This window comes from Crinia signifera, chromosome 4 (genome assembly GCF_055691185.1).
Source record: "Crinia signifera chromosome 4, ASM5569118v1, whole genome shotgun sequence".
Classification (NCBI taxonomy): domain Eukaryota; kingdom Metazoa; phylum Chordata; class Amphibia; order Anura; family Myobatrachidae; genus Crinia; species Crinia signifera.
In genome coordinates this window covers 327,490,992-327,502,135 of record NC_139220.1, presented here as the reverse complement: position 1 = coordinate 327,502,135, position 11,144 = coordinate 327,490,992, and positions in this window count along the sequence as shown.

Here is an 11,144-nt window from a genome sequence, read left to right as displayed (position 1 = left end):
ACGTATGGTAATGCGGCCGTGACGCACGTGTAGGGGGAGGACATATGACATCGCCGGATGTCAGCTGCCCGCCCAGATCCCTGCTTTTGCACGGAAAAATGTCTGTGTGGTCTGAGGTTGCGGGAGCTGGTGGAGCACTCGGTCCTGCATTCGATGGTCTGCGACCATCGAATGATGGGGGAGGTTCCCTTAGATGGAGGAGGCGTATTCCGTGTAAATTACACGTGCGGTCCGTTCGGCCAGCTTCTTACCGCGTACGGACGGAGTTGGCGATCCGTATGGAAGGCGGGGTTTCGCTCGCACGGTCCTGGCCGCATAATCGGATCCGGCCGCACCGACCAGAATAAGGCCCTCAATCTTGTGCACACTTAAATCCAGGTCGACATGTTTCGAGACAGCATGTCTCTTCATCAGGGCCTGGATTAGTGTGTGATGAGAGCTAGTGGCTGCCAATCATAAAACTTAACCTAATATTATATTCCAAATTTATCAAGAAATTGTTTTATCCTAGGGGTGCTGTGATAAAATTATTATATTATAGAATTTATATTATAGGGTGCCCTGATTCAATATTTGCAAACATCCACGATTTTTTTAAGAATAAGGGCGGTATTTAAACCCAGCTGATATTTATGACAGATGGACATTTCCTTAGTTTCCAACAAGATTAGGTTGAATTTACATTCAATCTATTCAAAGTCTTTTCAGTTTTAACAACCTACGAAATAGATTCTAACAGTCGAAAGTCTGTGGATAGATGAAAACGGCTGCTGATAGTCATAAACGACCGTGGATTTAACAATTCAGTGGCCGTTTTTGAAAATTCTAATTTTAAACAATGCTGAAGCTGTTGTCTTTACAAATCCTAAAATGGCTGGGATTGAGTACTGATAGCCAATATTTCTCCCTGTTGGAAATATCGGATCAGACTGAATACTGCCCCAAAGTTTCCCAACATGCAACATACCACCAGTATTTTGAAGCTTATGATACATAATTATTTTATATACCATTCTTTGGGGAATAAAAATAAAGGGGCAGTAGAATTTTTTTTAGTACATAATCTAAAGTTCATGGAATACAGTTTATCTTCATGGGGTCTGTCAGGCATTATAGAACCATTGGGGCGCAGTATAAATAAATAATAAATTAATTAATAAGTAACAATCATAATATTTTGAGCATTTTATCCTTGGCAGGTCTCCTTCATTCAGGAACTTCTCCAATCAAACAATTGATGATGATTAGTCCTAATAAGAGAAGTCTTCACCCAACAAACAATACAAACAAATATCTCCTTCAAAATGGGGCCGCCACCTCACAGCAGACAGTTATGAAACATGCTAGAGGAGACTGCCTCTTCTAGCATCCTCAACAACTTTTTTTTATGAGGCAGCTGCCATTTTGTGATAGACATTTTGGATAGGATAGGATAGGAGAGCTGAAACTGAAGGCAAGAAGATGAACATGTCCTGGCAGCATGCAGAACCCCAGCACTTACACTTACTCAGGGCCTCCAAACCGTCTTCTTATCCACGTTTTTTTATTTTCTGATTTATGAGCAAGTGGCTCAATTACTCTATTGGTGACATCTATTTCTAGATTGACATGTATAATAATAATATTAAGAATAATAGTAATACTATTATTATTATTATTATTATTATTATTATTATTATTATTATCACTACTACTAGTGCTACTAATAACAATAGTAAAAATAATAATTATTAGAAATGAGCAATTTACTTTGTTCTTATTGCCAAAAGAATCACAATTCTTTCTAGATTGGCTATCATCGGTCACGTGTTTTGGATAATCTTGTATATATTGCATATGGAAAGTATATTTTATGCACACACAGTGGTTCGGAGAAAGGGCAGCTTAGTTTGAGAAAGAGAGAAACATCTGCACTTTCCATCAATAGCATCTGGAAGAATGGTCCTCCACATATGAGGAAGGAGGTGAACTCCGAAACATGTTATGAGGATGCCATCACGCTGATGGGAGGCTTTGCTTGTACCATCTTCCTGCTTACCAAGCCTGTGCGGTGGTGCCAAATTTTGCTGTCCGGGACCCACCATCTTTATTCAGCACCCAGCCCACCACACTGCATGCATATGGTGAGGTACCGATTTATATCTACCCCCATTTTCTGCACTTGCACTTCTCATGTACCATTGCAGTGCTTATTTGTGTGTACTTTTATTGTTGTGTCATTATTTAATGTTAATAACAACATGCTTTTATCTGGTAAATATTCCCCACAGTATATCATTTTAGTGGAGGGGTCCAGATTAATACATATTTGTGCATGGGTTCTGGCGCTTTAAGATGTTTTGGATAGCCAATAAGATCTCACTTTGAGATCTGAGTAAAACCAATTTGCACATATATATAATAAGTTGAAGAGTGTGTGTGCGTGTGTGGGTGTCTGTCGCATTGCGGACACACCGTGGCACTCAGAGCCACCAAATTCAGCATCAATATACCTCTGGACCCGGTGGTGTGCAGCTCTAAGCCGTTTTTGGGAAATTTCACTTAGAAATTTAAAAAAACACCAAGTTTTAATTTGCCTTCATTGATGATCTGGGAAAAGGATTGACGATCTGGGAAACCGTTGATGAAGGAACAACTCCACACCTGATTTCATTGCTGTCATTGAGTATGAATGACACATTCTAACATTTTGGTGAAGGCTTTAAACAATTAGGAATAATTGAGGATATACAGTAGGAACAAGTTTCATCTTTGCTCCTTTGGCCATGGCTAGCCATGGCTATTCTATTGTTCTCAGCTGCAATAAGTATTGTATTGCAGCTGAGGACAATAGAATAGCCATGGCTAGCCATGACCAAAGGAGCAAAGATGAAACTTGCTCCTACTGTACATAGACTACACATAACACACACACACACACGTACACATTGTACACGCACACACACACACACACACACACACAGTACACTACATACGCACACATAGCACACAACACACACACATATATACATTATAGTTTGAATCAGAACTTATTTTTTAATCCTACTTTCATTTCTTGATTGTACTTCTATGTACACTTATATTTATTTTCACGATTTATTGAGTAAATTGTACACTTTAACATGGCAAATCTTTATCTCAGTGTTATTCGTCAACTTCTTACACTCCAAACCTTATCAATACACTCATTGATGATTGTGATGGCTGGATCGGTGGGTTGGCCTGGCGAGTGTAGGGAAGAATTTGGCCCATTGCACCCATTCCCAGTGGTGCATTGCAGTCCAGGTAGCATGCCTCTCATCATGACGTCATGTGGCCAGGCCCGTGGACCTGCCCGCACACTCAGTGGCTGCCCTACTGTTTGGTAGAGACGGCCGGTACATGTGCTTTACAGATCTCCAGACCTCAGAGACTGCTGCAGGCAGGATCGGTGAGGGGAGCGGCAGTGGCCGGGGGCGGTGAATTTTTAATTAATTAATTATGGCGCAGTAAATAGAGCCCACCCCGGTCTCTACACACTCAGTGCCTATAATTACACACCCTTGAAACTGTACCATTTTGTACCGATTTCTGACCCTCAGATGTTGGAGGGTATGTCATAGGTGCTAAATCTCAGGAGTGGATATGGAGTTCATCAACACATACAAGTTATCAACTTAGGTGCGTTGTGTTTCAAACAACAACACCACACCTGATTTCATTGACAAATTACAAACTTTACAGCAATTTTGGAAATAAAAAAAAAAAAAAGGTTTTCGCCGGGTGGGTCAGCTAGTCTCTAATAATAATAATAATAATAATAATAATAATAATAATAATAATAATAATAATAAAAATAATAATAATAATAATAAAATTAATAATAATTAATAATTAATCATATTAATTATAGTAATATTATTAGTATTTTATTATTAAATTATTAATTGTTAATTAAACTGACAGCTTGTACACTGTTTCTCTGTATTTCTTGCTTTTTAGATGCCACTAAAACCAGTCTACTAATAAGTTTTGTGTTTTTTTTTCCACTTGTATATTCTATTCATCTGTCAGACCAAGCAGAAGGTGATTTTCCACAAGGCAACCTACAATAGATGCCGGCCTAGGGCCCAGAAGGTCTCAGGCAGCCCCATAAAGATATCCTAGCCAGCCAAAACTTTCCCAGAAAACTATACCATGACTACCGTGTGACGTCTCAACATCACATGGACCTGCCCATACTCCAAAAGCCCCTTTGATGTTCATTGATAGGATAAAAATGTTTGTAAACTTTCCTTTAAATGTGACACAGGAATTAAGCCTGAGCATTTAACGGTAAACTGTGCACGCACCAAGGTACTTTATCAATGCAGAATCAGTAGCAGAAAAAAAAAACATAATAATGCCACTATAGGTCATTGGTACGGCCTCATCTGGAATACTGTGTCCATTTCTGGAGACCATATCTTCAGAAGGATATAAATACATTGGAGACTGTACAAAGAAGGGCAACTAAAATGGTGCATGGCCTACATCACAAAACTTACCAGGAAAGACTAAAAGATCTTAACATGTATAGTTTGGAGCAGAGAAGGGAAAGGGGGGACATGATAGAAATCTTCACATATATCAAAGGTTTTAACATAGTACAGGAGGGAAATTTTCTTCAAAGGAAAAGAAATAATAAAACACGAGGACATGCACTGACACTAGAGGGAGGTAGGTTCAGGGGAAATGTTAGAAATAATTACTTCACAGAAAGGGTAGTGGATAAGTGGAATATCCTCCCATCAGAGGTGGTAGAGGCTCAGACAGTAGAACAATTTAAACATGCTTGGGATAGGCATATGAATATCCTTACAAAGAAATAAGGATTAAAAAGGGTTGAGATTACCTAAAGACAGGGCCGGCGCCACCACTAGGCAAATCTAGGCATTTGCCTGGGGCGCCGGCCACTGGAGGGCGGTACTCCGCCCCCCCCCCTTGCCGCCCGGGTACCTGTCCTGCGGCGTAAAAGCTGGTGGTGGCAGCGGGGGGGTCCCTGCAGTCAATAAGAAATAATGAGCGCTATCCGCCGGGCTATGCTGAAGCGCTTCTGTTTTGGAAACACTGGCCGCACGCTGATTGGCTGAGATTCAGCCAATCAGCGTGCGCCGTGCGGCCAGTGTTTCCAAACAGAAGCACTTTCGCATAGCCCTGCGGATAGCGCTCGTTATTTCTTATTGACTGCAGGGACCCCCCGCTGCCACCGCCGCCAGCTTTACAGCGCCGCAGGACAGGTACCCGGGCGGCAGACACCGGGGCGCCCCCACCCCGACTTGCCTGGGGCGCTCTGGTGCCTTGCACCGGCCCTGCCTGAAGGGTAAAAAAAGGGGGAGACTAGATGGGCCAAATGGTACTTAATTTTAAATTCTATGTTTTAATGTAACTTGATGTATACCTACTGTAAAAGCAAAAAGGCTTGGCTGTTGTGCATTGCTTTACACCTTAATATACAGTACACACAAATGAAAACAGTACATAAGAATGTAGATGTTTAAAACACCACAATATAGATGTGATATTCATCATCAACTTTGAAGTTATCCTAATGTGCTCAAAAAATAAAATATGACTATAAATTGTTAATATTCATTTTAAATAAAGCAGCACTTGGTTGTTACTTGTCAAAAGGCCACAGCATGTCATTTATCTATAATAACCCTTCATGTACAGTATAGAGTGCACTACAGTGATCGGCTGTTTTTAAGCTATTATCCTCTATAGAAATTATCTTTTGACATCACTAATGCATGAATGTCTTCTTAGGATCTCTACCAAAATCAGACGGTATGCCACATACTGTAGTGGCAGTTTGCAGTAGCGCACGCAGGGGGGGTTCTGGGTACCCAGAAACCCCCCCAGGAGTCTAAGGGCCCTAGGCTGAAAGCTGAGGGTACCCTCTTTCCATGGGTACAAGAATTTTAAAAATCGGCCCTTGGGAACCGGAGATATCTGACTTCAAAGCAGTGGTCCCCATCCATGCCTGTTAATTGCTCTTCCAAGTCAGATATTTCAGGTTCTGTCTGACTCAGAGTTTCTCTGAGGGTATATTCCAAAAGATGGGACTCTCCCCCATTGGTGGACACTAGTAGCTTGTCTCTATTGTTCCCAGAACCAGAGATATCAGCCTTCCAGCAGCTGGTTACTGCTCCAGCTCCACACACCTGGTATGTAGTTTTATATTCTCGTTGGCAGATTGCTCTGCCTCCTGAAATCTGATCCCCTAGTCCCCATTACCATTTAGTAAGTGGGATTCTCTAGTTTTTAAATCTAATAAATGTATTTCTGGGAACTGGAGATATCTGCAGTCAAGCAAACTGTCTTTCACCAGAAAATTATGAATAATATGCCCACTCCACTATACACCCCTCCTCTGCATTTTAAACATCCTCTACCACCCTGGAAGTTATGTGTCAGGGCCCCTTCATTCAGCCCAATGCCCTCTTCTCCCACCCCATCTCCCACCATCTGTACAGTAAAGGGGTAATTAATGGAAATTACTGATCCAGGCCCTACATGCTGAGCGGTTGATATAATACCCCCTACCACCCACGGGACATCAAAGCTTCCCCCACCCCTACCGCTGGAGGATCGGTATGGGCCCCAATACATTGCTATGCCCAGGGGTCTACACTGCTGTTGACGCCCCTGTATGTATATATATATATATATATATATATATATATATGTATATATATATATATATATATATACAATACCAACGCCAGTGGCACTCGGGTGTATCCAATAATGACAACACACAGCGGTGTTTAACGACGTTTCATTTCTCTAAACGGAAATTTCATCAGGTTACAAACAATGTGCATACAGGTGCTTACCTTATACCCCTCCGGTGGTCGCACAGGCAGCGTCATTCAGGGCGTCATCCAGCCTCTCCGGTAACGTGCGTCGCCAGTGTGACGTCACCGCGTTCCCTGCACGCAGCGGGGCTAGACACAAACCTCCGCTAGGTTCTGGGTCCTTTACTAATGACGTCATCACGCTTCCTTCACGCACCCTGGAGTTGATTGGATCCTGCACCCGACGTGCTGTTTATCCTGTCGCCATGGAGACAAAAATATATACAATAAACGTACAATACATAACAAACTATGATGCAGTGCTACAAATTAATGTAATGCATAAAGAAAAAGAAAAACACATTTAAGGGATATATATTACGCAAAATGCACAGAGGTAAAGCAAATTGGCAGCGCAACATCACATCCCACTTCAATGGAATGCGATGATGCCACTGAGTTTCTGGGGCTGTACTAATACAATAAACCACCCATATAAATTCCTGTTTAAAGAAGTATTGTCTTTGGCAGAAAAGACCTATACTCTATCATTCCCTCATAAAAAGCAGAACAAATTGATAATTAAATAGATCAGAAAAAACAAGACAATGGAACCATATCATTTAAACCCTTTGGATGTAGCACGTTCAAGCGATGAATCCAACGTGCCTCACATCGCAACAGGGCCGCACCTCTATCGCCACCTCGAATTGATCGTTCGACATGGTCGATCATGCGGTACCTGAGGCTGGTTAAATTGTGTCTCGCCTGGGCAAAGTGGCGGGCAACAGGTTGCTCACTACTGCCCGAAAGGAGAGCAGCCTTAATGGCAGAGCGATGCCCTGCCATGCGTTCTTTGAACTTCCTTGTGGTCTTCCCTATGTAGGTAAGACCACAAGGACAAATGATTTGATACACCACATGGCTGCTTTCGCAAGTCAAGTGGTGTCTAATCTAGTAAACATTTCCATCATGAGGATGATGAAATTTGTCCCCAGTGATCAGGAACTTGCATGTAGTACATGAACACTTGAAACAACCCCATTTTTTCTGTAAGAAATTTTTTGATGGAGGTACTCCTTTTCCGGCTATGTCAGATTTTACTAGAATATCTTTCAGGTTTTTTGGCCTGGAGAAACATGGCATCAGCCTTGTCTGTTCCAGACCTAAATGTGGATCTGACTGTATGATCTTCCAGTTAGCTTTAGCAGTCTTGTTCAGCTTCTCAGTAAGAACGTTGTATTGACAGACCCATGGTATGATTTTTAGTTTTGGACCTTCATTTCTGTTACTTGTTAAAAGTAATCAGCAATACATCGACTTCCTGGACGTGCGGATCTCGTTAGGTGCAGAAGGAATCGAGACAACGGTGTTCTCAAAGGACACCGACCGAAATACCTTCTTACATAACAGGAGCTTCCATCCCACAAAATTTAAATCCAGTCTGCCCTACTCCCAGATGTTAAGGATAATCCGCATTAACACTAACATTATCACGGCCACCCAACAAATCGACGACTTGATCTCCAGATTCATTGAACGAGATTCATTGGCGAGATTTGTTAAATACAAAGAACAAAGCATTATCTAAGACCCGTGAACAACTTTTAACAAGTAACAGAAATGAAGGTCCAAAACTAAAAATCATACCATGGGTCTGTCAATACAACGTTCTTACTGAGAAGCTGAACAAGACTGCTAAAGCTAACTGGAAGATCATACAGTCAGATCCACATTTAGGTCTGGAACAGACAAGGCTGATGCCATGTTTCTCCAGGCCAAAAAACCTGAAAGATATTCTAGTAAAATCTGACATAGCCGGAAAAGGAGTACCTCCATCAAAAAATTTCTTACAGAAAAAATGGGGTTGTTTCAAGTGTTCATGTACTACATGCAAGTTCCTGATCACTGGGGACAAATTTCATCATCCTCATGATGGAAATGTTTACCAGATTAGACACCACTTGACTTGCGAAAGCAGCCATGTGGTGTATCAAATCATTTGTCCTTGTGGTCTTACCTACATAGGGAAGACCACAAGGAAGTTCAAAGAACGCATGGCAGGGCATCGCTCTGCCATTAAGGCTGCTCTCCTTTCGGGCAGTAGTGAGCAACCTGTTGCCCGCCACTTTGCCCAGGCGAGACACAATTTAACCAGCCTCAGGTACCGCATGATCGACCATGTCGAACGATCAATTCGAGGTGGCGATAGAGGTGCGGCCCTGTTGCGATGTGAGGCACGTTGGATTCATCGCTTGAACGTGCTACATCCAAAGGGTTTAAATGATATGGTTCCATTGTCTTGTTTTTTCTGATCTATTTAATTATCAATTTGTTCTGCTTTTTACGAGGGAATGATAGAGTATAGGTCTTTTCTGCCAAAGACAATACTTCTTTAAACAGGAATTTATATGGGTGGTTTATTGTATTAGTACAGCCCCAGAAACTCAGTGGCATCATCGCATTCCATTGAAGTGGGATGTGATGTTGCGCTGCCAATTTGCTTTACCTCTGTGCATTTTGCGTAATATATATCCCTTAAATGTGTTTTTCTTTTTCTTTATGCATTACATTAATTTGTAGCACTGCATCATAGTTTGTTATGTATTGTACGTTTATTGTATATATTTTTGTCTCCATGGCGACAGGATAAACAGCACGTCGGGTGCAGGATCCAATCAACTCCAGGGTGCGTGAAGGAAGCGTGATGACGTCATTAGTAAAGGACCCAGAACCTAGCGGAGGTTTGTGTCTAGCCCCGCTGCATGCAGGGAACGCGGTGACATCACACTGGCGACGCACGTTACCGGAGAGGCTGGATGACGCCCTGAATGACGCTGCCTGTGCGACCACCGGAGGGGTATAAGGTAAGCACCTGTATGCACATTGTTTGTAACCTGATGAAATTTCCGTTTAGAGAAATGAAACGTCGTTAAACACCGCTGTGTGTTGTCATTATTGGATACACCCGAGTGCCACTGGCGTTGGTATTGTATATTTGGTCGCAGCGCTGCTGTGATCTGTTGGCACCGGGGTCAAGTTATTGTTATTGGAAGAGTGCCAGCTCTATTGCAGAAATATATATATATATATATATTGTTAGACGCCGTCCCGGGCGTCGCCGCCGTCCTAATCCTTCAGCAGCGTCTGCGCTGCTAGGACGGCGGCCATCTTCCTGGGACGCGTCACTGGGAGGCTTTGGGGACGTTGCTAGGCAACGCCCCGAACTTCCGCCGCGGCAGTCTCTGCAGGGGGAAGACTCTGCAGGACGGACCGGTAGTGACGTCACTCAAGGGGGCGGCAGATTCAAAATATAAGCCGGCCTCTCTCTCAGACAGACGCCGGTTATAGCGTTCTTTCCGCCTGTGTCAGATCGTGTTCCTGGTTCTGGTTTCTGTCGGAAGCCCTCCTGTTGTTCCCCGCCTGTCCTGCCCTGCCTGGTGTTGTCCTGCCTTGCCTGGGATTCAGCTAGTGTGCCCCGGTGTTACACTCTTCACCTTAAGAGATCTGCAAGTGCTTGTCTGGGACTCCGTCATCTTCCCAGATAAGTCAGGGGTTACCCTGTGTTTCTCCTTACGCAGTTGGGCATTCTTTGTTACTGGGCATCTTCCTCAGTATCATTACCATTTCTCTTTATAAGATCTTTATTAGCATTGTTGCCATTTCATTATATAACATCTCATTAGCATTGTTGCCATTTCATTATATAACATCTCATTAGCATTGTTGCCATTTCTTTATATAACATCTCTCTTGCATTGTTGCCAGTCAGTGTCACCTGCTCAGCCTTATTGCTTCCCTGGGGTTCTGGGAGTTCCCCGGTTCAGGGGTTTAGTTAGGTTGTCCCCTTGCTCTCTCCTGGCCTCGGTGGACATGTTGTCTTTTCCTAAGACCTGCCTGTAGCGGAGTGGGGCGGACCTAATTCGCCCTTCAGCCGAGACGGGCCCAGGTGAAGCCTAGCACCGCACACGTCCGTCGATTCCAGTCAGAGGCAACTGAGTTAGGCTGCCGGGGATACTCCCAGAATCCTTACATTATAACCGGCCATACTACGATCCCCCAGCTGTTCTGGAGGATCTCCTTGTACTCAGTTGTTGTGCCCAGGTGTCTTGTGTTTTTACACCCATCATGGATCCCTCTGCAGGGGGTCCAGCTCAAGTACTCTCGGGTCAGGTTCGTCTCCTCACGCAGCAGATGGTGGAGTTGTCCCTGCGAGTAGAGACACAGGAGGAGGTTAGAACAGTAGTCCCGGGTAGTTCTCAACCTGTCAAAGAACCTAAGATGAATCTTCCCGATCGCTTTTCGGGCGACCGGAAGTTGTTT